The 26984-nt window shown below is 40.7% G+C and overlaps 1 protein-coding gene across 2 annotated transcripts in view; it reads left to right on the top strand.

The window, feature by feature from the left end:
* The first annotated feature begins 7248 nt into the window (after positions 1-7248).
* RALA (RAS like proto-oncogene A) overlaps positions 7249-26984 on the top strand; it is an 84742-nt gene continuing 65006 nt past the window's right edge. Inside the window, exon 1 of one of the 2 annotated variants that reach the window (XM_025379986.1) lies at positions 7249-8101. The gene's annotated coding sequence lies outside the window, so the exon portion shown is untranslated. The remainder of the gene's footprint in view (positions 8102-26984) is intronic. The other variant, XM_025379987.1, reaches the window with a different exon arrangement.

The following is a 26984-nucleotide window of genomic DNA, read 5'->3' as shown; positions in this document are numbered from 1 at the left end:
TAAAGTAGTTTAGGCAGAGAAGTTAGCATATTTGTCTCCCAGATCACAATGGTTGCACAGTGAAGACTGAGTTTAGAGCAGGAAAAGTCTGAACCCATTAATCTATGCTGCAATAATAGTAAGGAGGTAATAATGGCTTGGATTAGCGAAGTGGTGGTAGAAGCAGAGTGAAATGAATGATATTGAGATATAATGAGGAAGAAGATTTAGCACATCCTGGTAAATGAGTGGATGTGTAAGAAGTAGAGAGAAAATTCAAAGCAAACATTTAGATTTCTGGCTTTGCTCATTTGGCTATCATCAGTCAGTTTGGACATGCCTAGTTTGAGCTGGATACCTACAAAACACTCAAAGAGATATCAGATAGGGAATTAAATATATAGGCTTCAAGCTTAGGACTGACCTCACAGCTAGAAGTAACCAATATATAGAAAGTAAAGCCATAGGTATATAAAACCATGGGTTTAGATGAGATTATCCAAAAAGAATGTGGAGACTAGACTACATTGATAAGAGCCTTAGAATTCCTTGGAGTGGCAATATTTAAGCAAAGACAGAAGCATGCAAAGGACAACGAAACAGGCATGGTATCACAGAAGCCAAGAGAAAAGATTGTTTCAAAAAGGAAACAATGGTCAACAACTTCAAATGCTGTTGAAACATTAACAACTAAGATATCTCTCACAATAGGAATGATGTTGGTAAGTTTATCAAGAGGAGTTTCACAGCAGTATTGGGGGTAAAAGTCTAATATACAGTTGAGGGTCACCTGGAGGTGAGGAACTGGTGATAAGCAAGCATAGACAATTTTCTCAAAAATTCTCTTTAGGGGAAAGGAGAATTTGAGCAGAAGCTAGGAGGAGGATATGCATGAAGACGACACTTTAAACAAATGAGAATGCTAATGGCAAGAAACCAGTAAAGAGCGAGAGGTTGAAGACACAACAGAAAGAGAATAATTGATGGACCAAGGCCCCAAGTAGACAGGAGTAGCCAAGACCTAGAATACACATTGAATGATGACCTCTATTGTAAAAAGAATGGAGGAAGGAATGAGTATAGTTCAAAACTTGTTAATTTGATTATAAGTAGTAACACACACTCTCATGTTATTAATTGAATTCTTATAATAAAGTATATAAGTATAGAAATATAGAGTAATATAAATATCCTGTTTATTAGTATTATTTTCTCTGATTCTCAAGACTCAAACTACCTAGATTCATGGGACCTAGCCAGCCATTTTTTGTTTTGGTAAGTGCCTTATACAATGTCTGAAATACCGTAAATATTTCACAAGTGGTAATTTAACCCCATTTCCTTGGCTGACTCTGGATTCAAAGAGTTAGGGGCTTCATCACTGATGATATCTGATTCTTCTTCTAGCTTCTCCATTAGTATGATCTACTCTACCTGCCAGATACCTCCTGAGGTTATAAATATCTTCTTTTCTGATCTAGCCCTACTTCTACATTTTTCCAGGATAAATCTATCCATTTATGATACAATAATTTTTTTTGAGATGGAGTCGCTTTGTTGCCTAGGCTGGAGTGCGGTGGCATGATCTCGGCTCACTGCGAGCTCTGCCTCCCGGTTTCACGCCATTCTCCTGCCTCAGTCTCCAGAGTAGTTGGGACTCTAGGAGCACACCACCATGCTCAGCTAATTTTTTGTATTTTTAGTAGAGACGGGGTTTCAGTGTTTTAGCCAGGATGGTCTCGATCTCCTGACCTTGTGATCTGCCCACCTAGGCCTCCCAAAGTGCTGGGATTACAGGAGCCACTAGAAATTGATGCTGGGTATGGGGTAATCCCTCAAAAATAATACAACTTATAAAACTGAACAAAAACTAAAATTGATGTCAATTTTCATAGTGACAGGTACTGACCAAAGGCATATTTTCAGACTTTGTCCAAATGTATCAAAGAGCATTTTAAAGTATTAAATTGGGTTCTTCACTTACCAGTATTGAAAATACATACTTTTATTTATAATTAACAAGTATAAAAACTTGTTCAAGATTGAAAAACTGAAAAAACTTGCAGAGAAATAAGGGAATAAAATAGAACCACACATATCTATTACCTCATTAAGGGGAAATATTTCATCTGGAAGATCAATCCAAACAATGACTTCTAAAAACTAAATACTTAATTATATACCAATAAGAATCAATTTTGGAGCTAGTTCAGTGATAGGAAGACAATGTAAAATACCTTATATTCTAAATTAGTTAATATAAAAATGCTACACAGCTACACATCCACAATTTTTTAATAAGTATATCATTAATATTTTCTTAATATGTCAGAAAAGATGAAAAGAAACAATATAGAAATATTTTCAGCTATACAAATTCAGGGCTTCCATGACAAATAAAGGCTAAAGATTCCACCTTTATTTACATACACTTTTTTCTTCATAGAAAAAGTTGATATCCAATAAAATGTTACCTAATGCAACCCCAGGCAAAGTGAATGCCATGATTGGACAATGCAGACCTATTCATTGAATGGTTATATGTAATTACCATGTGCCAGATACTGTTCTAAGCACTCTATGGATGTTAGCTCATTTAATCTTAAAACCATGTAAGAGAATATGGTAAAAAAATAAATATGAAAAAACTAAAATTGCTACTTTTCTCCCCACCTCTTCATCCTACCCCATCATATATTGTCAGTAAAAGGACAGCAGGAGTCCAATGAAAAGGTATTTAACTTGGACTCAAAAGATTTGAGTTCATTTCTGGCTCTACTTAGGGTTCTGTGTTACCTCGAACAAGTTATTGAAACCAGAACTTCCCAAACCTGACTGATCACTGGAATTCGAGGGACAGTGTTATTACAGTTACAGATGCCTTGGACTTCACCCAATATTTTCTAATCCTAAATCTAAATATTTTCTATGTTTAGAGTGGGACTTGAGAATCTGAATTTCCTTTGAAACTATACAGGTGATTGTGATAAGCAGTCACATTTGGGAACCACTGATACAGTACTCTTATCCTCCAATCCCTTGACAGAAAAAGTATAGAAATACGTGGTCCAAAAGGGTCGTCGACATGAAGAGGAGAATTATGAAGACCTAAACTGTCATAACCCCACTCTTTACACATTCTCATTAAAGCTGTGTTTAGATATTCTAGGTGACCCTTTTGTTGTGGGTCATCCAGACTATCTAAGCCCAACAAACATATCCAGAAGCATATGAAGCATATCATACAGGTGACTGTCATCTCCAGCACCTACTTAAGCCTATCTCTCCAAGGCATGACATCATTAAAAATGAAGTGGGAAACTGAGGCAATGGTTCCACCAATTTAAAGCATAAACCCAAACAAACTATCTTTATATGAATGTGCTGAAAATGGGTACAACCCCCTAAAAAAGTTTCTGAGGTGATTGTATCAGCTTTTTATTCCCTAATTCAACTAAACATCACAATATACTTTTTATTTATCCCCAAAATATTTTCTGAGTACTTATTTTGGACAACATGAAGGATACAAAAATGAATAAAACAAAGTGCCTGTCTTCAAGCTGGTAAAGATACAGCCATAAACATAAGAATTGTAGTTTTCAGTTTTAAAAACTTAAGTTTGGCTGAATTTTGGAGATGCTGCAGGCAATCAAAAATAAGCCAGAAATGCTCATATTATAAATACGTTCTGAAATAACAGTCATATCAAGCTGGTGACCCTGGTATAAAGTACTAAAAGAAACAATATATTTGAGAATCTCAAGATGTGTGCTTGAGTATGCTACTTGACAACTGTAACGAGTTTTTAAGTCTTTAAAAACTAGTCTCAGAGGGCTAGTCTTTCAGCACTCTAAGCCTACTTCTTTCTTTTCTTTTCTTTTTCTTTTCTTTTTTTTTTTTTTTTGAGACAGAGTTTTGCTCTTGTTGCCCAGGCTGGAGTGCAATGGCAAGATCTTGGCTCACTGCAATCTTTCTTTGAACAATTTGTATCTCACAAAATTGTGAAAACAAAATGAAATAGTACAAATGTTAAGGTGTCATGGATTTTTTTTTTTTTCTTTTTTGAGACAGGGTTTCATTTTGTTGCCCAGGCTAGAGCACAGTATAATGATCACAGGCACTGTAGCCTCGACCTTCTGGGGTCAAGGGATCCACCTCAGCCTCCTGAGTAACTGGGATCACAGGTTAATGCCACTATGCCTGCCTAGTTTTTTTTTTTTTTTTTTTTTTTTAAATAGAGATGAGGACTCCCTATGTTGCCCAAGCTGGTCTTGAACTCCTGTATTCAAGTGATCCTCATGCCTGGGCCTCCCAAAGTGCTGGGATTACAGGTGTGAGCCACTACACCCAGTCAAGGTGTCATGACTCTTATAGATAATGCTCTTAACTCTAATAAATAATAAAACATGACTTTGAGTTGATTTTTCATCAATGGTGACAAATGGCTATTAACCAATTACCTTTTCATCTGGCCCTAAAACACAAAGAAGTCTTGTTTGTCATTGTTGTTACCAGATGTATAGTTAATATACATTATATGATAATTTTATAAATTGGTATATAAGCAAGTATATAAAAATAAATATGCACATTATGTAGTCATGAATATATTTAAATATTTACATTATGCATACACCTTTCTAAAGGAAACACTGAAGTCACCAATTTAATGGAAAAAAATTTCATCTACTTTAGGGATAGACATTGGACGAAACTTCACAAGTCTATATATTTCATTACGTTTCTGATTAAACAGCGATGAGAATGACAGAGTCTCACAGGAATGTTCAACTTAATTGTGTCAAACATGTAACTGTATATACATTCTATAGGGACTGCATTATTCTATGGGGACATGAGTAATGTTTTTAATACAAAATTCCAGTTAATTGACTGGAGTAGACTAATCATTAATTCTAAAATATGCTTCTGGCAAATCCCTATCTACCCTGTATTTTCCCCCAAAGCATATATTAGCTATGAGTAGCATGAACATAAAAGTTGTAGTTACCAAAACTTCTTTTTACTTCCCTCTTTCATTAACTATATTTGTTAATACACTAGGTTTGATCATAAATAGTAAACAGTCAATTCACAAGTTAAGAAAAAAGATCTAAGTGTATTTCAAAACAGGATCCTTCATGTTCTTTGAGTAATCCAGGCAGCAAAGTCAGGAATGCTCATGAGTGCTACTGGATATTAGTGCTAATTATTAATAGTATGTGCTTACAATTATGCCCTTTCATCCAAGTACCTCAAAGAGCTTTCATAGCATTAATTTGTTATTTCCTATAATATCTCTGAGAGGCAGTTGATAGAAAGTTATTATTATCTCTATTTTACAGTCAGAGAAACTAGGGCATAGAGAGGTTAAGTGACATTGCTAGGGTCATACGGTGAACAACTAACAAAAAAGGGACTCAAGCTAATTATTCTCATTTCCTATTCAGTATATTATCCATTATATGGTTGTTCAATACACCTAAATGCTTTTTTATCCAAGGCAAGTTGAGAATACTGTATTTAAATAATCTACGATGTAAGTGAATGAGTTTCTCATTTTTGTGTGTTCAAAAATGCTGCTCTACAGGGATATAGAGTTAAAAACTAATAATTAGTCTTTGGTTTGCAGCTGTAGCTATTATTTATAGGGCTTTTACTATTTGTGGTTTTCTGAAGCTCTGCTCAAAATGAACTATTCTATTTCTGACTGCTTTATGCTAGGTTAGCATAGCTGTGAGCCACTGAAAAGCAGCTGAGACAGGCTGACTAATGAATCTGAGGTTGTCTTTCATTGCATTCCTATCGCTCACTCTTCTTGAAGTCATCCTCCTTCTAGCTCTCCACTGAGCAGATATTTGTGCAACCCACCATCCTCAATCCTTAACCTATGGCCAGCTTAACTGTTGTCAATGATTAAATTTAAAATATTTATTGGAACGGAGCAATTCCTAGAGAATAAAAAAGAAAAAATTAAAATATTAAAATATAAACATAGATAATATTTCATTTTATGAGTTAATGATGCTATACTATTAACAGTTACCACTGTTACATCCAGTTTCTGCTAAACCTGACCTTTAGGGTCCTTAGAAGACCATTAAACATTAAAGTATTGGTCTATGGATGACACATATCACCATACTGGGTTTTTTAATGCGGTATTTCAGTAATTTTCCCAAGTAAAGGCAGGGAGAAAGGAGAAGTAGTTTTGAAACTGTGCTCAATGACGTAAGACTGCAGTCAGCTTGGATGTGGTAATGTAAACCTGTGGTGTTTCCAACTTCAGCCCCGCTCCTCCCTGAGCTCTAGACCCATACAGCAACCACCATTAGACAGCACCACTCTTACTTCACTCATCAACTCCAAAACTGACTGTCCCCTCCCAGGACTCATTCTAACTCTTCCTTATCTTATTTAGTAAAATACGCCCTTATCCTGCCCCTCCCTCAAAGCAAAACAAGGCCTCATCATTGCCTCTTCCATTCTCCTATCTGGCAGCTGCCCCTAGCAACCAATTATCAGTTGATCTGGTCTCTTGAATATTTTAGGAATCCATCTCCTTTGGATGCTCACTACCACTCACACAGGATCGGGCTTCTGCAATAGCCCCCTTGTGGGCTCTCTGCTTACCCTTCTCCTCTGCCCTCCCACCTCCACCCCGCAAGTTATATCTGTTCTCTACCAACAGAAGAATAGCTTAAATTGTAATCTGTCCACTCATTGCCTCACCAGGGCATAGATGATTCGTGATTTGGCTCCTGTTTTCTTCTCTAGCCTCATCCTTTTCAGCAACCTAAGTTTGAAATTTAAGACCTGTAATTATTACTCATTCTTCTCAACACATTATTTGTCCCCGTGCTGCATGTCCTTTCTGTTCGGATCCGGATTTGCCATCCCACCCCTTTTTTTGTAGTAGAAAATACCTATTTATCTTAAAAACTCTAACCTACAGTTAGTACAGCTATCCATTCTTTACTCTGTACATCTTGATATACCATACTTTCAATAGCAATTATTTGCTTTCATGTCTGTCTGCCCACTAGACTGGACAATACTTGAATGGCTCATACCAGGAATGTAGTTGGTACTCAATTTGTAGGAAGCAAAGAGAGATAAGCGAATAAATGTCAAGACATAAGAATCTGTAGTTGCTAACTTAAATTTACGGATTTAGTGAAACTACTTCTCACAAGCTACCAAATCACAGTGCCATGGGGCCGCAAGATGATCTCAGTGCCACACCGACACCCGACCCGCAGAATCGCAGGGGGGGTCCGATACCCCTCAGAAAGAACTCGCAGACCGTCCAAGGAGGCGAATTCTCCAGGGGGTCAGCAGTTAGATGAGGCCCAGGACAGCCACGAGACCCTCCAGCCAGGGTAGGCGGCTGACCCGCCTCCTGGGATTTGGCCCGCGACAAGCCACGTCGCCAGCTCCGCTCTGAATACCTCCGGCCACGCCACCGAGCGGCCTCAACCCTCAGACGCCCAGGGAACAGGAGCTGACCCTCTAGAAGCAAGATGGCGGACTCCGCTCTCCCCTCCTTCCCGCAAGAACCCCCTCCTGGTCCCCAAAATAAAGACAAGGACACCGGGGCGACGCCGCCGAGATCCGGGAACCTCCGCGAGGCCCGCAGCCACTCCCGAGCCCCCGGGAGATGACTTCACCTCGCGGAGCTCAGAGAGCCGGGGGTGGGGCCACCGGAAAGACAGCGCAGACAGGCCTCACCATGCAGGGGGCGGAGGCCGGGCAGCCTGCGCCCTCCAAGCCATTGTTCTCCTGCCCGGGCCCATGATCACCCTCCTCTCAGCCCACGGACAGGAAGTCGCTCCCCAGCCGCCCCGCCCCGCTCCCCAGCGCCCCGGAAGTGATCTGCGGCGGCTGCTGCAGAGCCGCCAGGAGGAGGGTGGATCTCCCCAGAGCAGAGCGTTGGAGTTCTCCTCCTCCTCCTCCTCCTCCTCCAGCCGCCCAGGCTCCGTCGCCACCCGTCAGACTCCTCCTTCGACCGCTCCCGGCGCGGGGCCTCCCAGGCGACAAGGACCGAGTACCCTCCGGCCGGAGCCACGCAGCCGCGGCTTCCGGAGCCTTCGGGGCGGCGGACTGGCTCGGGGTGCAGGTGAGCGATGCCCGCTCGGGCCGCCCGGGGAGGGACTGGGGCCACCGGGGCGGCGGCGGGGGTGTGTCCGGGCTGCGGCGGGCCGAGGCCCTTACACGGATTCGGGCTGCCGAGATTGCACATCCCGCGTTCTGCCCGGGGTCGAGCTGCGAGATGAGCCCGGCTGGAATCCGGGGCACCGCGTTCGCCGCTGTGGGGCGAGTGAGCCCCCAAGAGCGGGCGGCTGCGGAGAGGTCCCCCGCGCCCGGCAGCCCCTCTGAGTTGGCCTCGTCCGAAGGTCACCCCGCACCTCTCGTCCACGGCGCCCAAGTTCCCGCCCGGGCGGTGCCCGCGACCTGGGGCAACCCGCTGCCGCCGCAGTCCCCGCGCCTCACTCCGCCCCTCTCCACTCCTTCCTTTTCTTTCCACTCCTTGCCTGTACTAGAGCTGCTGCTTTTTAAGCATCTCCCCCAGGGTTTTTTGTTTGTTTGTTTGTTTTTTACCAGTTAAAGGAATGTTTTTTCAGACTAAAGTCATTAGACTCCCCGCGCTGAACTGACTACCTGGCCTTGGGCGCTTGCACAGCTTTAGCCCATTTTCAGGTAATCTAGCTTCTAAAATGAGGAAGAGAATAGATTTTAGGAGAGAGGTGTTTCCTCTGTGGTTCGTTTCTGAAAGATTTCTAGAAGTGGAAGATGTGATTGACATGCTTTAGCCTGTATATATGTGTATAAGTAGACGGGGGTGACGGCACACGGGTGGCAGTGTTGTTTCAGGATTTAGGGAGAATTAGGGAGTTAACTGGCCTGTGCTCGGAAACCTGAATGTCCATACTTGTAAGAGCTCATCCAAGTGTCGCTGAGGTAGTGTGAGAAGCCCCGTGCCACGCCCTACGTGTCAAGCTGAAAAGCACCTAATTTACAAAGTGTGTAGTGTGTGTGGGGAACAACCTTTAGAAAACATTATAAAACATGTATCATAAGTTAATGCTTTTCCAGGAAGTAAATTGCAACTTTAATCATATTCCAGAAATTGGATAACAGATTTCATTAGTAAACTCTTACAGTATGTTTATTAATGTATTTCAGTGTGTCTTATTAGCTCATGTTTTTCTGTCTCTGGAATACAATATTATTCTAAACTGACTCTTGTATTAAAATAATAACACTGTTATTGTAAAATATTATCTGAAAACACCATTTTTTGACCTTGAATTTCTTCAGGGCAGGAGCCATGTCCTACTTATCACTGTTTCTATGCAGAATGCCTTGAACATGAAGCTGTTCACACATTTCTGCACTGAATGAATGAATGTATAGGTTATCTCACAGTCACCATCCAGGAGTTGCTTATTTTTGTTGGGCTAGGCTGTTTGTTTTGTTTTAGGTTCTTGCCACATACAGACTTTACTTCGTCTTTACATTCTTCAGCAGAGTCAAAGGATTCTTTACCTTCCAAAACTATCCTGCTCTGAAAGGTTAAAATTATATTAAAATTGTGCTGGGCATTGTAACTTGTATTCCAGTGTTAAATGCTTACTACTTGAGCATATTCAGAGTTAGTAGGAAGAGATTGCCTGGTGATACACAGCAAGTTTATGTTTGGGGTTGATAACTGTACCCTATCTTAATCAAAAAGAGGAAATTAAGAATTATCACTGTTTGGAAAACGTGGTGCTTCCCAGAATGCTTATAGTGGTTCATTCTTCCCATGAATACATGCAATCCTCTGACATCCTGATGTGACCTTGGCATGATTTACCAATAGCCTCTTTTACATTTATTTTCCAAGATCCAGATGCTGTTCTCTAGTGTGTTTGCTGAGTGTGCAATAATACGTATCATTTATTTTGAAGCAGTACTTCATTACAACACTTTCTTCACAGGACTTTCCAAAGGAAGAAAGGACTAATTATAGAAAAGAATCTTGTCTACTATTTGTGAGGGAATATTTTTGTCTATAGATGGTTGGATTATTTTCATGTTAGGGAGGTTCAAATAAGAAGAAGGTGCTGATGTTTTCTGTCCTCTCCAAGTATCTGGTGGTGGTCCTGCACTGTTTTTCCGAGCTTAGCTTGTACAGAACGTAAATAAATGTACCACTGTCAATTCTTGTAGATATGCATATCAGTGTAATATGCATTTGTATTCTTTAGTAGATAAGTGGCAAGGACAATTACTTTTAAAATAACTGGAATAAGAGGCTGTGAATGTTAATGAGGAAAAATATTATGATTTTGAAGTAGATAGTTTATGATTTTCATTGTTTTATAAAATGTTTTAACTCTTAGACACTAAGGAGAGGGAAGCCAGCAATTTCTTATGTCAGTGACATTACCACTATACAGAGGTTAGATTTTCCTTCTTTAATTCAGTAGTCCTCTTGGTAATAAGAGTTCTCATGTGTTGATTGCCTGCCAAGCACTGTGATAAGAGCTTTACTTAAATTATTTCTAATCTCCACAACACTTCTGCAAGACAGGTAGTTTTCCCATACTTTATTAAGGTAAATTGAAGTTATTTGCCAGAGGCTGGGCACCTAGCTTCTGTATAGTAGAGCCTAGATTTGAAAGTAACAATTGCTGAGAGCATTGAGTATTATTGCAGTTAATCCTAAATGGCTGTGGAAAAGGCAGTTCTGACTGAGCTGGGAACTGGAGCTTCAGGAAGGCGAAGATACTGATTCCTCTCTCTTGGACATCAAGTGTGGCCTGGGGTTGCCAGTGGCCCTGGCCAGGTGGCCTCAAGGAGCAGCCATTCTTCTATCTTCAGTGTGCCTACAAATACAGTGTTACCACCTTCTATGTGTGCCATGATGGAAAAATGGTTGGGCATTGTTCCTGTCAGTGTTCTGGTAAAGTATTTGGACTCAGTTCTTTTGATTAGTGCTTTTTAAAGTAACAGAATTGTCCCTGTTTGAGAGGAATACCATAAGTCTATTTGTAGTGACCTTTCCTTGAAATCACATTGTTTTTTTAGTTCTTTCTTTCACTAATGGAAATTGGGGAGAAGCTAAGGGGGACAGTAGAAAGAATGGTAAAAGAAGCAGAGATGTTCTGGGTCTGTTTTTAACCATTTGAGGCCGTTAATCATTTTCTCTGGGTTTAAGATGGAGGCTTAAAGGTGGCAGAAGTCTTGTAAGGGTCTAGCTGCTATTCAGTGCTGGTAGAATTCTCTTCCCTCCTTCTAAGCCTGTGCACTTTTTAAAATGCACTTTTAAATAGGCTTACTTTGAAGAATGTGTTTTTCTCTCTCTCTCTTTCTGTTTTTTTAAAGATATACCCTTAAGTAAAAAACAGCTGATTATCTGGCCCCCATAAGTAACAGTTATTCTTTTTTTTTTTTTTTTTTTAAGACATCTTTCTTATTACCTTATTGCATTCATAAGGATTTGGGTTGCCATATAGAAAAAAAGAAATTAAACTTCTATGGGTTTCTATGTATGAGTAAATTTTAGATGAGAATTTGCATATTTGATTTAATTATACGTGAAGGTGTTGACTTAGTTTCTCAAAGTCAAGAGGGTAGTCTTTACAAGCCAAAAAAGGCATGCCTCCATAAAATGATACTGTTCTTAAAGCCCTTCACAGCTAGGGTCCTATATTAGATGCAATAGATGTAACACTGACATACATAATCTCCTTAAAGTCTGGGATCCAATTTTATTACTGAATTTACTTTTGAAACTAAATGTCAGGGTTTGATAATGTTATTTTGGACAATAAGACACAGTTAGATTATAAAATGGCTTATACTCCCTGATTTATTGGGAAGGTGAGCGAAGATCCCCCAGTTTCCAAAAGATTATGATTGTGATCATCTAAGCCATGGGATCTGTTTGCTTATGTAGTCGAGAAGCTAACGTAGTACTCCATTGAAAGTGGAGGTTGCCACACTGAGCGACTGAACACTGAGTTCAGCTGCCCTGTCTAGATTATTCTGGATTACTGCAGCAGCCTTATAGCCTGTGGTTGGAACTCATCTGATACTTTTCCCATTCTTGTGTAGAACAGTGGTGATATTCCCCTGCTTGAAATCCTCTTGTGGCTCTTTTTTGCCCATTAATAAAATTCAAACTCCATTTAGCCTTAATCTCATATACAAAATCTTCAAGATGTGCTCCTTACCTAACTCTTTTTTTTCCCCTTTATCTTTCATATTTTTTCATTTTTTTCTTACCTAACCCTTTAGCCTTATCTCTCTTCTTGGATGATCTTTTGTTCTAACAATACCCAGCTTCTGGAATGCTAGTGTTTGTTTACTCAGTCCTCCATTTCCTCTTCCTGGAATTCTAGCCTCTCTTCCTTCCCCTAATTTAGTATACTCCTACTGGTCCTTCAGAATTCAGTTTAGGTTATACTTCTCCAAAAAAAATTACAATTATGTTCTCTCTCTGGATCCCATCCCTCAAAAAAAAAAAAAAACCTTCAAGGTTGGGCTGGTTGCTTCTCTTATGTCCTGTCATAACATCTGTTACAGCTCTTACTACACTGGAGAGAGTACTTTCATTAGCCTATTGTAAATTTTGTTGACAACAATCTACAGTAACCTCATAACTACACACACACGCATTCTTTCTCTCTCTTAAAGGCCTTCTTCATAGGCCTTTATCAGTCAAATGTCCAAGCTTTCTCAATTCATGGCACCCTTATTATCGCAGTAATTTTTTTCACAGCATCCCTAGGTCAAAAGAAACACCTAACAGTTTAATTTTTTTGTTTGTTTGTTCTTTTTTTTTGAGATGGAGTCTCGCTCTTTCACCCACGCTGGAGTGCAGTGGCACGATTTCGGCTCACTGCGACCACCACTTCCCAGATTCAAGCAATTCTTCTGCCTCAGCCTCCCGAGTAGCTGGGATTACAGGCACATGGCACTATGTCCGGCTAATTTTTTGTATTTTTCGTAGAGACGGGGTTTCACCATGCTGGCCAGGCTGGTTTCGAACTCCTGACCTCGTGATCTGCCCACCTCAGCCTCCCAAAGTGCTGGGATTACAGGCGTCAGCCACCACGCCCAGCCAGTTTAATTTATTAAGTAATTAGGTCTGAACAACTTAATAAGTATTTATCTCCTAACAACTCAGTAGCTATGTGAAAAGATAATATACATAAACTAAAATCAATAACTTTCATTCTTAACTGCTATCGTATGTACCATAGTTTTTTCAGCTATGTCCTGTTTGAACATTTAAATAATATCTAATATTTTGCAATTACAAATGATGTTACAGTGAAAAACTTTGCGTACGTGTATCTTTGTATTGTTGGAGATACATCTTCAGGATAATGCATATGTAGAGTTGTTAGATACTGTCAGACTCCTCATCCTATGGGGTTGTACTATTTTGCATTCCTGCCAGCAGTGTATGAGAGTAGAGTGTTTATTTCCCACAGCCTCACCAGCAGTGTTTTGTCAGCTTTTGAATTTCTGCTGATCTAATAGGTAAGAAATGGTATCTCAGTGTAGTTTTCTTTTGTACTTCTATTATAAGTGAATTGAACATGTTTTCATAGATTTAAGGGCCATTTTAATATTTCTTTTTATTGTTCATAGTATTTGCCCACTTTCTTTTCTTTTTCCTTTTCGAGACGGAGTTTTGCTCTGTCGCCCAGGCTGGAGTGCAGTGGCATGATCTCTGCTCACTGCAACCTCCGTCTCCCAGGTTCAAGTGATTCTTCTGCCTCAGCTTCCTGAGTAGCTGGGATTACAGGTGTGCGCCACCATGCCTGGCTAATTTTTGTATTTATTTACTTATTTATTTATTTAGAGATAGAGTCTCGCTCTGCCAGGCTGAAGTGCAGTGGCGCCATCTCAGCTCACTACAACCTCTGCCTCCCAGGTTCAAGCGATTTTCCTGCCTCAGCCTCCCGAGTAGCTGGGACTATAGGTGCGTGCCACCACGCCCAGCTAATTTTTTGTATTTTTAGTAGAGACGGGGTTTCACCGTGTTAGCCAGGATAGTCTCGCTCTCCCGACCTCATGATCCATTCGCCTCAGCCTCCCCAAGAGCTAGGATTACAGGTGTGAGCCACTGTGCCCAGCTCTCTTTTTCTTTTTCTTTCTTTTTTTTTTTTATTTGAGACAGAGTCTTGCTGGACCCTCCCAGGCTGGAGTGCAGTGGTTCAATGGTGCGATCACAGCTCATTGCAGCCTCAGCCTCTGAGACTCAAGTGATCTTTCTACTTCAGCCTCCTGAGTAGCTGGGATTATAGGTGCATGCCACCATGCTGTGCTAATTTTTGTATTTTGTTTGTCGAGATGAGGTTTTAACATGTTGCCCAAACTGGTCTTGAACTCCTGGACTCAAGTGATCTGCCCACCTCAGCTTCCCAAAGTGCTGGGATTACAGGCAGCAGCCACCGTGCCCGACCAATTTGCCCATTTTCTATATGACTTTCAGTCTTTTTTCCCCTCAGCTTTTAAAAGTTCCTTCTATTTAAGAATATTAGCCATTTAACTTTGACATATGTTGCAGATATTTTTGCTAGTTGTCTTGGCATTGCTTGTGGTGATTTTTTGCCATGCAAGAGATTGTTTTTGTATAGTCAAATATGTAAATTTTAAATTTACTGCATCTGAAGTTTTAGTCATATTTAGGAAGCTTTTTCTTACCTTCAGGTTATAGAGGAATTCACATTATACGTGCTTTCTTCTGGTACGCATATAGTTTCGTTTCTCACATTTAGTTCCATTCAGAGTTTATTTCTATGTATGATATATGGAATGCATCTAATTTTATCCTTTTCCAAGTGGCTATCCAGTTGCCCCAATGACATTTATTTTAAAAAGAAAAAAAAATTCTTGTTCCTTCTATATGCAGTTGGGTGTATTTTTTTCTATTGGATTATCTCACCATTCATGTACCAGTACCACATCATTTTAATCATAGAGGCTTTGTAGTATGTTTTAATAGTTGGTGGGGGGCCGGGCGCGGTGGCTCAAGCCTGTAATCCCAGCACTTTGGGAGGCCGAGGCGGGTGGATCACGAGGTCAGGAGATCGAGACCATCCTGGCTAACATGGTGAAACCCTGTCTCTACTAAAAATACAAAAAACTAGCCGGGCGTGGTGGCGGGCGCCTGTAGTCCCAGCTACTCGGAGGCTGAGGCGGGAGAATGGCGTGAACCCGGGAGGTGGAGCTTGCAGTGAGCCGAGATCGCGCCACTGCACTCCAGCCTGGGCGACAAAGCGGGACTCCGTCTCAAAAAAAAAAAAAAAAAAAAAAATAGTTGGTGGGGCTAGTCCCCCATTATAGCGCTTCCTCTTCGTTGTTTTTCTTGCCTTCTTGTATGAACTTTAGCATCGATTTGTCTTAAGTCTGTGAAACAATTCCATTGCTGTTTTTGTTTGTTTGTTTTGTTTTGAGACAGAGTCTCGCCATGTCACCCAGGCTGGAGTGCAGTGGTGCGATCTCAGCTCACTGCACCCTCTGCCTCCCAGGTTCAAGCGATTCTCCTGCCTTAGCCTCCCATATAGCTGGGACTACGTGCGTGTGCCACCATGCCCAGCTTATTTTTTTTATTTTTAGTAGAGACGGGGTTTCGCCATATTGGCCAGGCTGGTCTCAAACTCCTGGCCTCAAGTGATCCACCTGCCTCGGCCTTCTAAAGTGCTGGGATTACAAGCATGAGCCACGGTGCCCGGCCTCATTGCTGTTTTTATTAGGATCACATTAAGCTTATACTAACTTATTGAGAACTGACATCTTTTTTTTAGAGAAAGGGTCTCCCTCTGTTGCCCAGGCTGGAGTACAGTGGTGCCATCATAGCTCACTGCAGCCTTGAACTCCTGGGCTCAAGTGATCCTCCTGCCTCAGCCACCTGAGTAGATGGTAGTACAGGTGTCTGCCATCATGCCCCGCTATGGAATTGACATCTTGATGGTATTGAGACATGTTAACCTAAAACAAACAATGTCTTTTTATTTTTTAAATTCTACTTTTGTGTCTTTGAGGAATGGTTTATAGTTTTCTTCATATAAGTTTTCAACATTTCTTGCTTATTCCTAAGCTGTTTTATCTTTTTTGTTGCTATTATAGTTTTCTTATAATTTATGTCTTTTAGCTGGTTATTGTCCATGAATACGAATATTGTCGATTTCTGCATATTTTCCTGCCACCTTGCCAAATTCTTATTAAGTTGACTATGTTAGCCTCTTTTGCGTTGCTATGAAAGAATACCTACGACTGTGTAATTCATAAAGGAAAGAGATTTGTTTGGCTCACGGTTCTGCAGGCTGTACTAGCATGACACCAACATCTGCTTGGCGAGGTGAGGCCTCAGGAAGTTTTTACTCATGGAAGAAGGCGAAGAGTGAGCAGGTGTGACACATGTCGAAAGAGGAGTAAGAGAGAGGAAGAGGTTCTGGGCTCTTTTAAACAACCAGCTGTCATGTGAACTAATAGAGTGAGAACTTGCTCATTACTGTAAGGACAGCACCAAGCCATTCATGAGGAATCTGCCCCATGACCGACACATCCCCCACTAGGCCCACCTCCAACATTGGGAATCACATTTCAACATGAAACTTGGAAGAGACACACATCCAAATCATATCAATTACTTTCATCATTGCTTCTCTCAGACTTTCCAGATATACTATCATGTCATCTGTAAATAGAGTTTTTTTCCTTCTTTTCCAGTGTTTATGCTTTTAACTGTTTATCTTATCTAATTGCATTGACTAATATCTCCAGAACAATATTAAATAGCACTGTAACAGTGTCTATAATAGGGGTGCTGATTGCTTCATTGTATTACATTCATCATGGATATACAAATGTGTACATTTAAACCTAGATAATAATCTGGCTATGTATATACCTTGCAAGGGTTGCACATAGTCCTTTGCTATGTCTTTAAGAGATGCTTATGGAGATTGACTGGGCATGGGGGCTAAGACCTGTAATCCCAGTACTTTGGGAGGCTGAGGCCAGCAGGTAGCTTGAGCTCAGGAGTGTGAGACCAGGTTAAGTAACATGGTGAAACCCTGTCTCTACAAAAAGTGCAAAAATTAGCTGAGCATGGTGGCGTGTGCCTGTGGTCCCAACTACTTGGGAGGCTGAGGTGGGAGGATCACTTGAGCCCAGGAGGGGAGGCTTCAGTGAGCTGAGATCATGCCACTGCACTCCAGCCTGGGTGACAGAGTGAGACTCCATCTCAATTTTTAAAAAATTAAATTTTAACAAAAGATACTTAAGGAGATGGATGTGGCAAGAGGCAGGAAAAGTCAAACTTTTAGTGCATGGTAGCAAAATACGGTGCTTAGCATGGTAACTGCTCCATGGTTTCTCAGTTTATACAACCAGTCCTGAGTTTTCTTGCTTCTCTATACAGTTTTCTGGATTTCATTGTGTTTTTTACCCAGCTAGTCATAGATGCCACAGGGTGACCTCCTTTTCTCTTCTAGGCTAAAGCTGTCATGGGTCTATGAAAATCTAGGGATTCCCTTCTAGGCTTCATAGTCTTAAGTGGTGTGTGTGCTTTGCAGATGAGCAAGGCTGGTTTTGTATTGATATGGTGCTGCCTTGACTTCTTGTATTTCTAGATCGTATAGCGAGGTAGATGTTAGTCTGTTCTCACACTGCTATAAAGATATACCCTAGAATGGGTAATTGTAAAGAAAAGAGGTTTAATTAACTCACAGTTTCACATGGCTGGGGAGGCCTCAGGAAACTTAAAATCATGGTGGAAGGTGAAGAAGGCATGTGTTACATGTCAGCAGAAAAGAGAGAGAATGAGAATGCCTGTGAGAGAGCAAGAGGGAACATGTGCACGCGAGAGCAGGAAAAACTGCCTTATAAAACCATCAGATCTTGTGAGAACTCACTCACTATCACGAAAACAGCACGGAGGAAACCGCCTCCATGATCCAGTCACCTCCCACCTGGTCCCCCCCTCAACAGGTAGGGTTATGGCGATTACAATTCAAGATGAGATTTTGGTGGGGACACAGCCGAACTGTATCAGCAGGTTTGTAATTAGATGAGTTTATCCATTGGGGGGTAATCCTAGAGTACATAGCTGTGGGTGGTTCTTGACAAGTGTGTAGGGCCTGGGACATCTGGCTTTGGGGCAGTTCTTTCTCCAGGTTTTATTTATCCGGATCCAGTCATCTGGCAGGAATGATTTGTTGGTGTGAAGTCAGGTGTTGGCCCAGCATCCTGCACATGTTCCATCCACATGGCAATGAAGGTGGTTGCACACCAGTGCTTGGTCTCCCAAGTTCTGGAGAGTGTTTTTATTTCACTGCCATCTAATTTATCCAGAAAGTTCAAGTAGCATATTTTCTGTAGATTCTTGTAATTTCAAGATTTCCAGGTCCCTTTGTGAACTCTCAGACCACATCCTATTGCCCTTTTCTGTCATTCTATTGTTTTCTCTCCCAGGAGGGCTGGGTGGTAGGATGTTTATTAATTTATTGCCCCATATGCTAATGAGTTCCTTCCTAGAACTCCTTACAATTCTCAATCCTTGGCCTGTTGTCCATCTTTGCTGTCCCTGGAGTGCTGGTAGGTGGAGTATTTAATGATCTCTTCTTGTCCTTAGGTTGAGGAGCCTTCACTCACCTTGGTCCATTCCTTGGTCCATTCCACCTATCTGTCTTCACTTTTCCTGTGACCCATGTCACCTTTTTCTCTCAGGGTCTTGCTGCCTCACTGGTATGAAAATCAGACTTGGGTGGGGCAGACTTTGGGGTTTCCTGCCTTGAAGATCCTCAGATCTTGTTCTGTGGTGTGTGCAGCTACCCTGATGGCACGCTTCAGCAGGAGGGTGATCTTTTCTGTTCTTTTTGTTGTTGTTGTCTTATTTCCTCTGCCTGCCCCCTACCATTTTTAGTCTGAGGGAAATCTGTCTTCCATCATCTTTCTGCCTAAAATATTTAGTCCATCCTCTGAAGTCTTAGGTTTCTGGGACACCAGCCCTAGTCATTTAGTGCTTGAATAATTGGTAACCTTCCCACTACCCTATTAATCTCCAAGGCCTTCCTGTTTCTTACATCTGCATAATACAGCTAAGACAATTCTGTGCTCCTGCTGCTTCATTCTTATTTGCTGCTTGTGATTTTCAGTAGCTTTCTTAGTCCCTAAGAATAAAATAAAACTTGATCATTTTGTCGCTATTTGTTGCTATGCTTATTTATTTTTATGTTTTGTTTTGGTCCAGTTCATAAAACCCATTTCTTTGTCTTGTTAAAGTTTATATTTCATTGGTCATTTGTATTTCTTAGTGTGTGAATTGTCTTTATTTCCTTTGCTTATTATTTTTTTGTAGTGAGGACTTGAATCTTCTTTATAATAACAGATTTATTGAGATATAATTCACATACCATAAAATTTGCCCTTTAAAATGTACAATTTCACCAGATATGGAGGCTCATGCCTGTAATTCCAGCACTTTGGGAGGCCAAGGCGGGCAGATTGCTTGAATCCAGGAGTTCAAAACCAGTCTAGCAACATGGCAAAACCCCATCTCTACAAAAAGTACAAAAAAATTAACCAAGCATCTCTACAAAAAATACAGAAAAATTAGCCGAACATGGTGGCGCATGCCTGTCTGTAGTCCTAGCTACTCAGGATGCTGAGGTGGGAGGGTCGCTTGAGCCCAGGAGGTGGAGGATGCAGTGAGCCGAGATCATGCCACTGCACTCCAGCCTGGGCAGCGGAGCCAGACCTGTCTTGAAAAAGAAAAAAAGTACAATTTAGTGGTTTTTAATAGTCAGAGTTGTGCAATTATCACCAATATCTAATTCCAGAAGATTTTCATTACCTTCAAAAAGAAAGCCATACTCATCAGTCATCAGGCTTGATTTCTTCTGCCCCTCAGTAGCTGCCCCTGGCAACTACTAATCTATTTTCTGTCTCCACAGCAGTGGCCCCCAGCCTTATTGGCACCAAGGACTGGTTTTGTGGAAGACAGTTTTTCCACGGACCAGGGGAGATGGGGAGGAGGAAGGTGTTGGGATGAAACTGTTCCACCTCGGATCATCAGGCATTAGATTCTCTTAACGAGCACACAACCTAGATTGCTCATGTGCGCAGTTCACAATAGGGTTTGTACTCCTGTGAGAATCTGATGCCAGCACTGATCTGACAGGAGTTGGAGCTCAGGAAGTAATGCTTGCTTGCCCTCCGCTCACCTCCTGCTGTGCGGCCCAGTTCCTAACAGGCCACAGACTGCTACCAGTTTGCGGCCCAGGGGATGGGGACTCTGCTCTACAGCCTTTCCTATTCCAAACAATTTTTGGATTCCATAAATGGAATCACACAATGTGTAGTCTTTTGTGTCTGGCTACTTTCACCTAACATAATGTTTTCAAGATCATCCACATTGTAGCATGTGGCAATACTTCATTTGTTTTTATGGCTGAATAATGTTCCATTGTGTGGGTATGCCATAATTTATCCATTCATCAGTTGATAGACATGTGGATGTTTCCACTTGGGGGCTTATATTGAATAATGCTGACATGAACATTGATGTATGTGTTTTTGCATGGATGTATGTTTTCATTTCTCTTAGGTGTATATACCTGGGAGTGGAATTGCTGGGTCATGTAGTAACTCCATGTTTAACATTTTGAGGACCAGCCAAACTTTTCTAAAGCAGCTGCACCATTTTACATCCCCACTGGCAGCGTATGAGAGTTCCCAGTTTTTCCGCAACTTCACTAACAGTTGTTATTGCCTTATTTTTTTTATTATAGCCATTCTAGTGAATATAATTTGTTTTCCTTCCTCTGCTAGGATACTTTGAGCTCCCCTATGTTTATGAAGTTATCTATGTTTTAGCATATCATATATGCCTTTTCTTCTTAGATCTCTAAATTTAAGGTCCAGTCCCAAGAACACTTTATTGTAAAAACTATAAACTTGACTTTTTGTTTGAACTTCCAGGTGGACTTTTCTTTTGATTCATTAACAAAATTTCTGTTTTACATTTGTGTATTTGATGTTATACCAGTTTGTTCTCTCAGTGCTATAAAGAACTACCTGAGACTGGGTAATTTATGAAGAGAAGAGGTTTAATTGACTCACAGTTCTGCAAACTTAATGGGAATCATGACTGGGAGGCCTCAGGAAACTTACAATCATGGCGGAAAGCAAAGGGGAAGCAAGCACATTCTCGTTAAGGTGGAGCAGGAGAGAGAGACAGCAGGCAAGGAAGTGCTACACTTTTAAACCATCAGATCTCATGAGAACTCACTATCACTAGAACAGCATGGGAGAAACCACCCCCATGATCCAGTCACCTCCTTCCAGGTCCCTCCCCTGACACATGGGGATTACAAATTGACATGAGATTTGGGTGGGGACACAGAGTCAAACAATATCAGATGAGTTTCAAGCTGTTAAAACAGTAAATTGCTAAAAGCACACTGTTAAAATTTGTGGTGTAGCAAATAGAATGTTTAAGAGTAATGAAGGGGAATTATTCATAGTGAATACTGACATTGTCTAAGTGAATTGTTAGTGCAGTGTTGACTACAAAATTGAGGAGCCCCAGTTATAGCCAAAGTAACCCAAAATGATGCTAGGTTTAATCCTGTATTTCTGTCCCTGTTAACAGGAAGGTACAAAGTATGACTAATTTTTTTTTAATGGAAACTGCACTTTTGTATACATTATCTTATTTGATCTTTATTATCAGCCAAGAGATATAGAGAGAACAGCTGTTCTTCCACATGGGAACATTTATTGACCTTCATTCAACAATTGTTCCCTCTGTTTCAGTATGTTAACACAGGTAGACCAAAAAGATGACAGTATTTATACATCAACTATGTGCTTCTTTCTAAATGCACAGAGAACTTTATTGGTGATTCCTTTTACATTTGGTTAGGTTTAAAATGAGAGTGCTATTTGCTCCCAGCTTTTTGTTTTGAAACATTTAAAACCTACAGAAAAGAGTAACGTAGTATATTGAATGCCTACATACCCTACACCTATATTCACCAATCACCAATTATCATTTTAGCCACATTTGCTTTTTCTGAGTATAGATGCTTTTATTGATTGATTTTTGAGCTATTTGAAAGTAAGCTGGAGAAACTTCACCTTTGTGTCCTTCAGCTTGCATTTTCTGAGAATAAAGGCATTCTCCTGCATAATACTGTTGTAATACTATTGTAACACCTAAGAAAATTAGTAGTAATTCCGTAACATCCTCTAATATCTAATCCAGATTCAGGTTTCCCAGTTGTCTCCTAATGTCTCTTTCTCCCTCTTTTTTTTTTAAATTTTATTTTAAAAGACAGGGTCTTACTCTGTCACTTAGGCTGAATGCTCTGTCACCTAGGCTGGAGTGCAATGGTGTGATCACAGCTCACTCTAACCTCTAACTCCTGGCCTCAAGTGATCCTGCTGCTTAAGCCTCCTGAGTAGCTGGGATTACAGGAGTGTGCCACTTGTTCATAAATTTAGAACAATATTTAGTGTCAAGTCAGTGATTTTTCTAAGGGTATAACAGGGATCTTCATAGATTTGCCCTTTCCAGATGGTACATATAAATGAAATCATACAATATGTGGTTTTTGTGTTTGGCTTCTTTTACTTAGCATAGTGTCTTTCTGGTTCATTCATGTTACAGCATGTGTTTTTTTGTTTGTTTGTTTGTTTGTTTGTTTTGAGATGGAGTCTCACTCTGTTGTCCAGGCTGGAGTGCAGTGGCGTGATCTCGGCTCACTGCAAGCTCCGCCTCCCGGGTTCACACCATTCTCCTGCCTCAGCCTCCCGAGTAGCTGGAACTATAGGCGCCCACCATCACGCCCGGCTAACTTTTTTGTATTTTAGTAGAGACGGGATTTCACTGTGTTAACCAAGATGATCTCAATCTCCTGACCTCATGATCTACCCGCCTCGGCCTCCCAAAGTGATAGTATTACAGGTGTGAGCCACGGCACCTGGCCCATGTGTCAGTAGTTCTTTTTTGTTGCTTAGTAGTATTCCATTCTATGGATATGGATATACCACATTTTATTTATCATCATGTCTCCCTGCAGTCTTGACCCTCCTGGGCTCAAGCATTCTTCCCACCTCAGCCTCCCAAGTAGCTGGGACCACAGGCACATGCTACCAGGCCTGGCTAGTTTTTAAATTTTTTTTGTAGATATGGGGTTCTCCCTGTGTTGTCCAGGATGGTCTGAAACTCCTGGGTTCAAGCAGTCCTCCCCTTTGGCCTCCCAGAATTCTGGAATAACAGGCATGAGCCACTGTGCCCAGGCCATCTTGTTTATCTATTTACAGTTGGTGTACATTTGGATTTTTTCCACTTTTTGGTTGTGAATAATCCTGCTGTGAACATTCATGTACAAGTCTTTGTGTGGACTTATGTTTTCATTTCTCATGTATATACACTTGGGAGTGTAATTATTGGGCTGTATGGTACATTTATGTTTAATCTCTTAAGAAATTGCCACGCTGTTTTCCAGAGTGGCTGCACATTATTTTGCATCCTCACCAGCAGTGTTTGAGGGCTTCTGTTTCTCTGCATCTTTATGGACAGTTGTTACACAGTAAGTCCTCACTTAATGTCTTAGGTAGGTTCTTGGAAAATGTGACTTTAAGTGAAATGGTGTATAACAAAAACAATTTTACCATAGGTTAATTGACATAAACAAGAGTTAAGTTTCTGCAGCATATTTCTGGTCACAAAAACATCACAAACTTCTAAATCAAGACCCAAAACACTTCTAAACATTGAAATAATTGTGAGCTATACATACCTTTCAGAAAGATTGATACAAACAAGTAAGATTATTACCCAATTTTTGGTGAATCAGTGAGTGACAGCAGTTGCATTAGTGATTGGTCAAATCAAAGAAGAAATCTTTACAAAGCGAAAAATGTAAGGAGCATTTTCTGCCACCACACAGTTCAGAAAGAAATGGCGGTGATGTGCGCACGTAGTCCCAGCTCCATAAGAGGCTGAGATAAGAGGATCTCTTGAGCCCAAGAGTTTGAGGCTGTAGTGCACTATGGTTAAGACTGAATAGTCGTTGCAGTCTTAACCATGACAACATAGTGAGACCCTGTTCCTTTAAAAAAATAGAGGGAGAGAAATAATCACAAATATGACAGACTTTCTGAGCACGTTTATATCATATCCTGTGTTTTCATACATTTGTCCAATTATCATAGACTTTATAGATTTTTATTTTCTAATAATTTGTATTCATCCATTCATTTTCCAACCCGCTTTTTCCAGTTCAGGCTCTTGGATGGCCAGAGCCCATTCCAGCAACTTAGGGAACCAGGCTGGAACCAGCCTTGAACAGGATGCCATCCTGTTGCAGGATGCCCTCATGCACACACCCACACTCACTCAGGCATGGACAATTCAGACATGCCTGTGAACCTCTTGTACACATCTTTGGAATGTGGGGTTTTTTCCTCCTATTTCATTAAAACCAAATGATGTTGAACCAGACAACATTATTTGAGGACCTGCTGTAGTCTTTTTTGATGTTAGTGTTTTTTTCTGTATTATAACCATTCTAGTGGGTATGAAATGGTATCTGGTTTTTGTTTTGTTTGTTTGTTTTTGAGACAGGGCCTTGCTCTGTTGTTCAGGCTGGAGTGCAGTGGTGAGATCTTGGCACACTGGAGCTCAATCTCACAGGCTCAAGAAATCCTGCCACCTCAGCCTCCCCAGCAGCTGGGACTACAGGTGATGGCACCACTCCTGGTTAATTTTTGTATTTTTGTAGAAACGGGGTTTTGCTGTGTTGCCCAGGCTTGTCTCAAACTCCTGAGCTCAAGGGATCCACCTGCCTTGGCCTCCCAAAGTGGTGGGATTACAGGCATGAGCCACTGTACCCAGCCTGAAATGGTATCTTATTGTGGTTTTCATTTGCATTTCCTTAATAACTGATGATGTTCAGCATCTTTTCATGTGCTTCTTAGCCATTCACATATCTTCTTTAGTGAGATGTTTAGTCAAATCTTTTTCCTGTTTCTTTTTTAATTGGGTTATTTTCTTGTTACTGAGTTGTAAGAGTTTGTGTATTACAGATACAAATCTTTTATCAGATATATATGATTGGCAGATATTTTCTCTCAGAGAGTGCTGTGTTTTTTGGTAATGATGTTGACCATGAGCCTTTCTTAATGTTTTCTAATTTCCCATGTGACTTTCTTGGAGGGTTGGGAGAAAAGCTACATCTTCTGGTCATAATTCTTCCATGTATCTATTAATAGTATTAAAGCAGAGTCAGTTAAAGAAAGAATAGTCACCTTCATCTTCATTCAACAATTAAGCAGTGAGAAACTCTTCCGCTTTGAACCATGTGAAGCAGATACTCATACTGTGGGTATTAGGACTCTACCCACAGTTGTAAGAGCCAGAAAACCAGTTCAGCAAAACAGAGTTTTGCCATTTTTTTCTCTCTTCCTCTACTTCTCCATTTTACTGGCAGACTCTCTTCATGTGGTCAGGAAGATAGCCACCTTTATCTCCAGATTCAGTTCTTCCTCACTAGCCCTACTAGAAGAGCCCAAGAAATGGAGCGCTTTGGCCAGCTTGGGTCTCATGCCTTGCTTTTGAGGGAAGTGGCGCATGCTAATTTAGTCCTGTTGTGATGGGGTAAGGAGAGGAAGGGGTACTGGAGGGGTGCTGGGCAGACAAATCATATGTCTACTTCTTTACGGCTGTTATATCAGTTTTGCCCATTTTTATGAGGTTAAACCAAAAGTAATGAATAGAAGGTTAATACCTGTACTATTTTCTAAAACTCACATTTATTTTCTGATTAATTTTAGCATTACTAATAGAACCATTTTTGTATTGAAACAAACACATATGATACTTGGTTTATGCTAAAATATTCCACATACATCTTCCCACCTCCCAGGGAAGGGAGGGGACCTATCTCAACATTGATAACAACTTGATAATTGTGGCTGACCTCCCCACTTCTCGTGGACTTTCTTTTACGTAGTTTTCTTTACCTCTCTGAGTGGGGTTATGACCATCTTGGAGTTCCTACATTCCTACAGATTGCTGAAATCAGTTTTTTAAAACTGGTTTGCTTCTCCTCTGTGTTCATATATTTGGATTCCCAAGCTCTGTCAGTGTCCATATGTTATATGATTCATCTTTGAAGTGATTTTTGTTTTAAGTAAGGATAATTTTTTTAAGTAAGCATAATTCCCAGTTCATTTTCATGACGTTGGGTATATGATGTGGATGGTGATGGTGATGGTGTTATTGATGTAGTTTTAGTGATTTTCTTGCTGAAAAAAGGAAATCATGTTTATCACTTGAAGTGCTTCTTATCTAAACCTTTAGTAGATTGATACAACTGGAATTTGTTCATGTAGTTGAACAAATATCTTTGGATACTGTGTGAAACTTACATTTCTTCCATATAGTACTTTTTGGGATTTATTTTAGTATGAAAATTAAATGCAGAATTGAAAAATTCTGGCTTCAGATTATCTGTATAAAATGTATTATCTGTCAGAGTTGAAACAGACCTTAAGGGGTCATCTTGTGTATTTTTGTACCCAAGAGGAAGGCTAAAGATCACCTTTACCCATCTTAGTTCCTCAGTTGGAACAATCGCTGTAACAAAAGACAGTTTAACAATAGAAAAGCAAGTTTATTAACATGTGCAGCATACAACACATGGGAGAAACCGCAGTGAAAACAAACTCAGAGCACAGTAGCTTGCAGCTCTGGTTTATATAGCGTCGTCAACAAAGGGCAGTAAATGTGTGGGTAAATGACAGGACAAAGGAAAGGATTTTAGGCTTCCAGGAGTGGGAAACTGTGGAAAGGTAAAGATAAGGGGGGAAAGTAAAGGAGTAAGATTTGTTTGCAGATTCCTCTGGTGCTGTCTCTGGGCTGATGAGTCTAGAGTTGTTTCTAGTAACAGAGGATTTATAACCTATATCCTGCCTTTAGG

The sequence above is a fragment of the Theropithecus gelada genome, chromosome 3 (assembly GCF_003255815.1).
Source record: "Theropithecus gelada isolate Dixy chromosome 3, Tgel_1.0, whole genome shotgun sequence".
In the NCBI taxonomy this organism is placed as follows: domain Eukaryota; kingdom Metazoa; phylum Chordata; class Mammalia; order Primates; family Cercopithecidae; genus Theropithecus; species Theropithecus gelada.
This window is presented reverse-complemented; position numbering and strand designations above follow the sequence as displayed.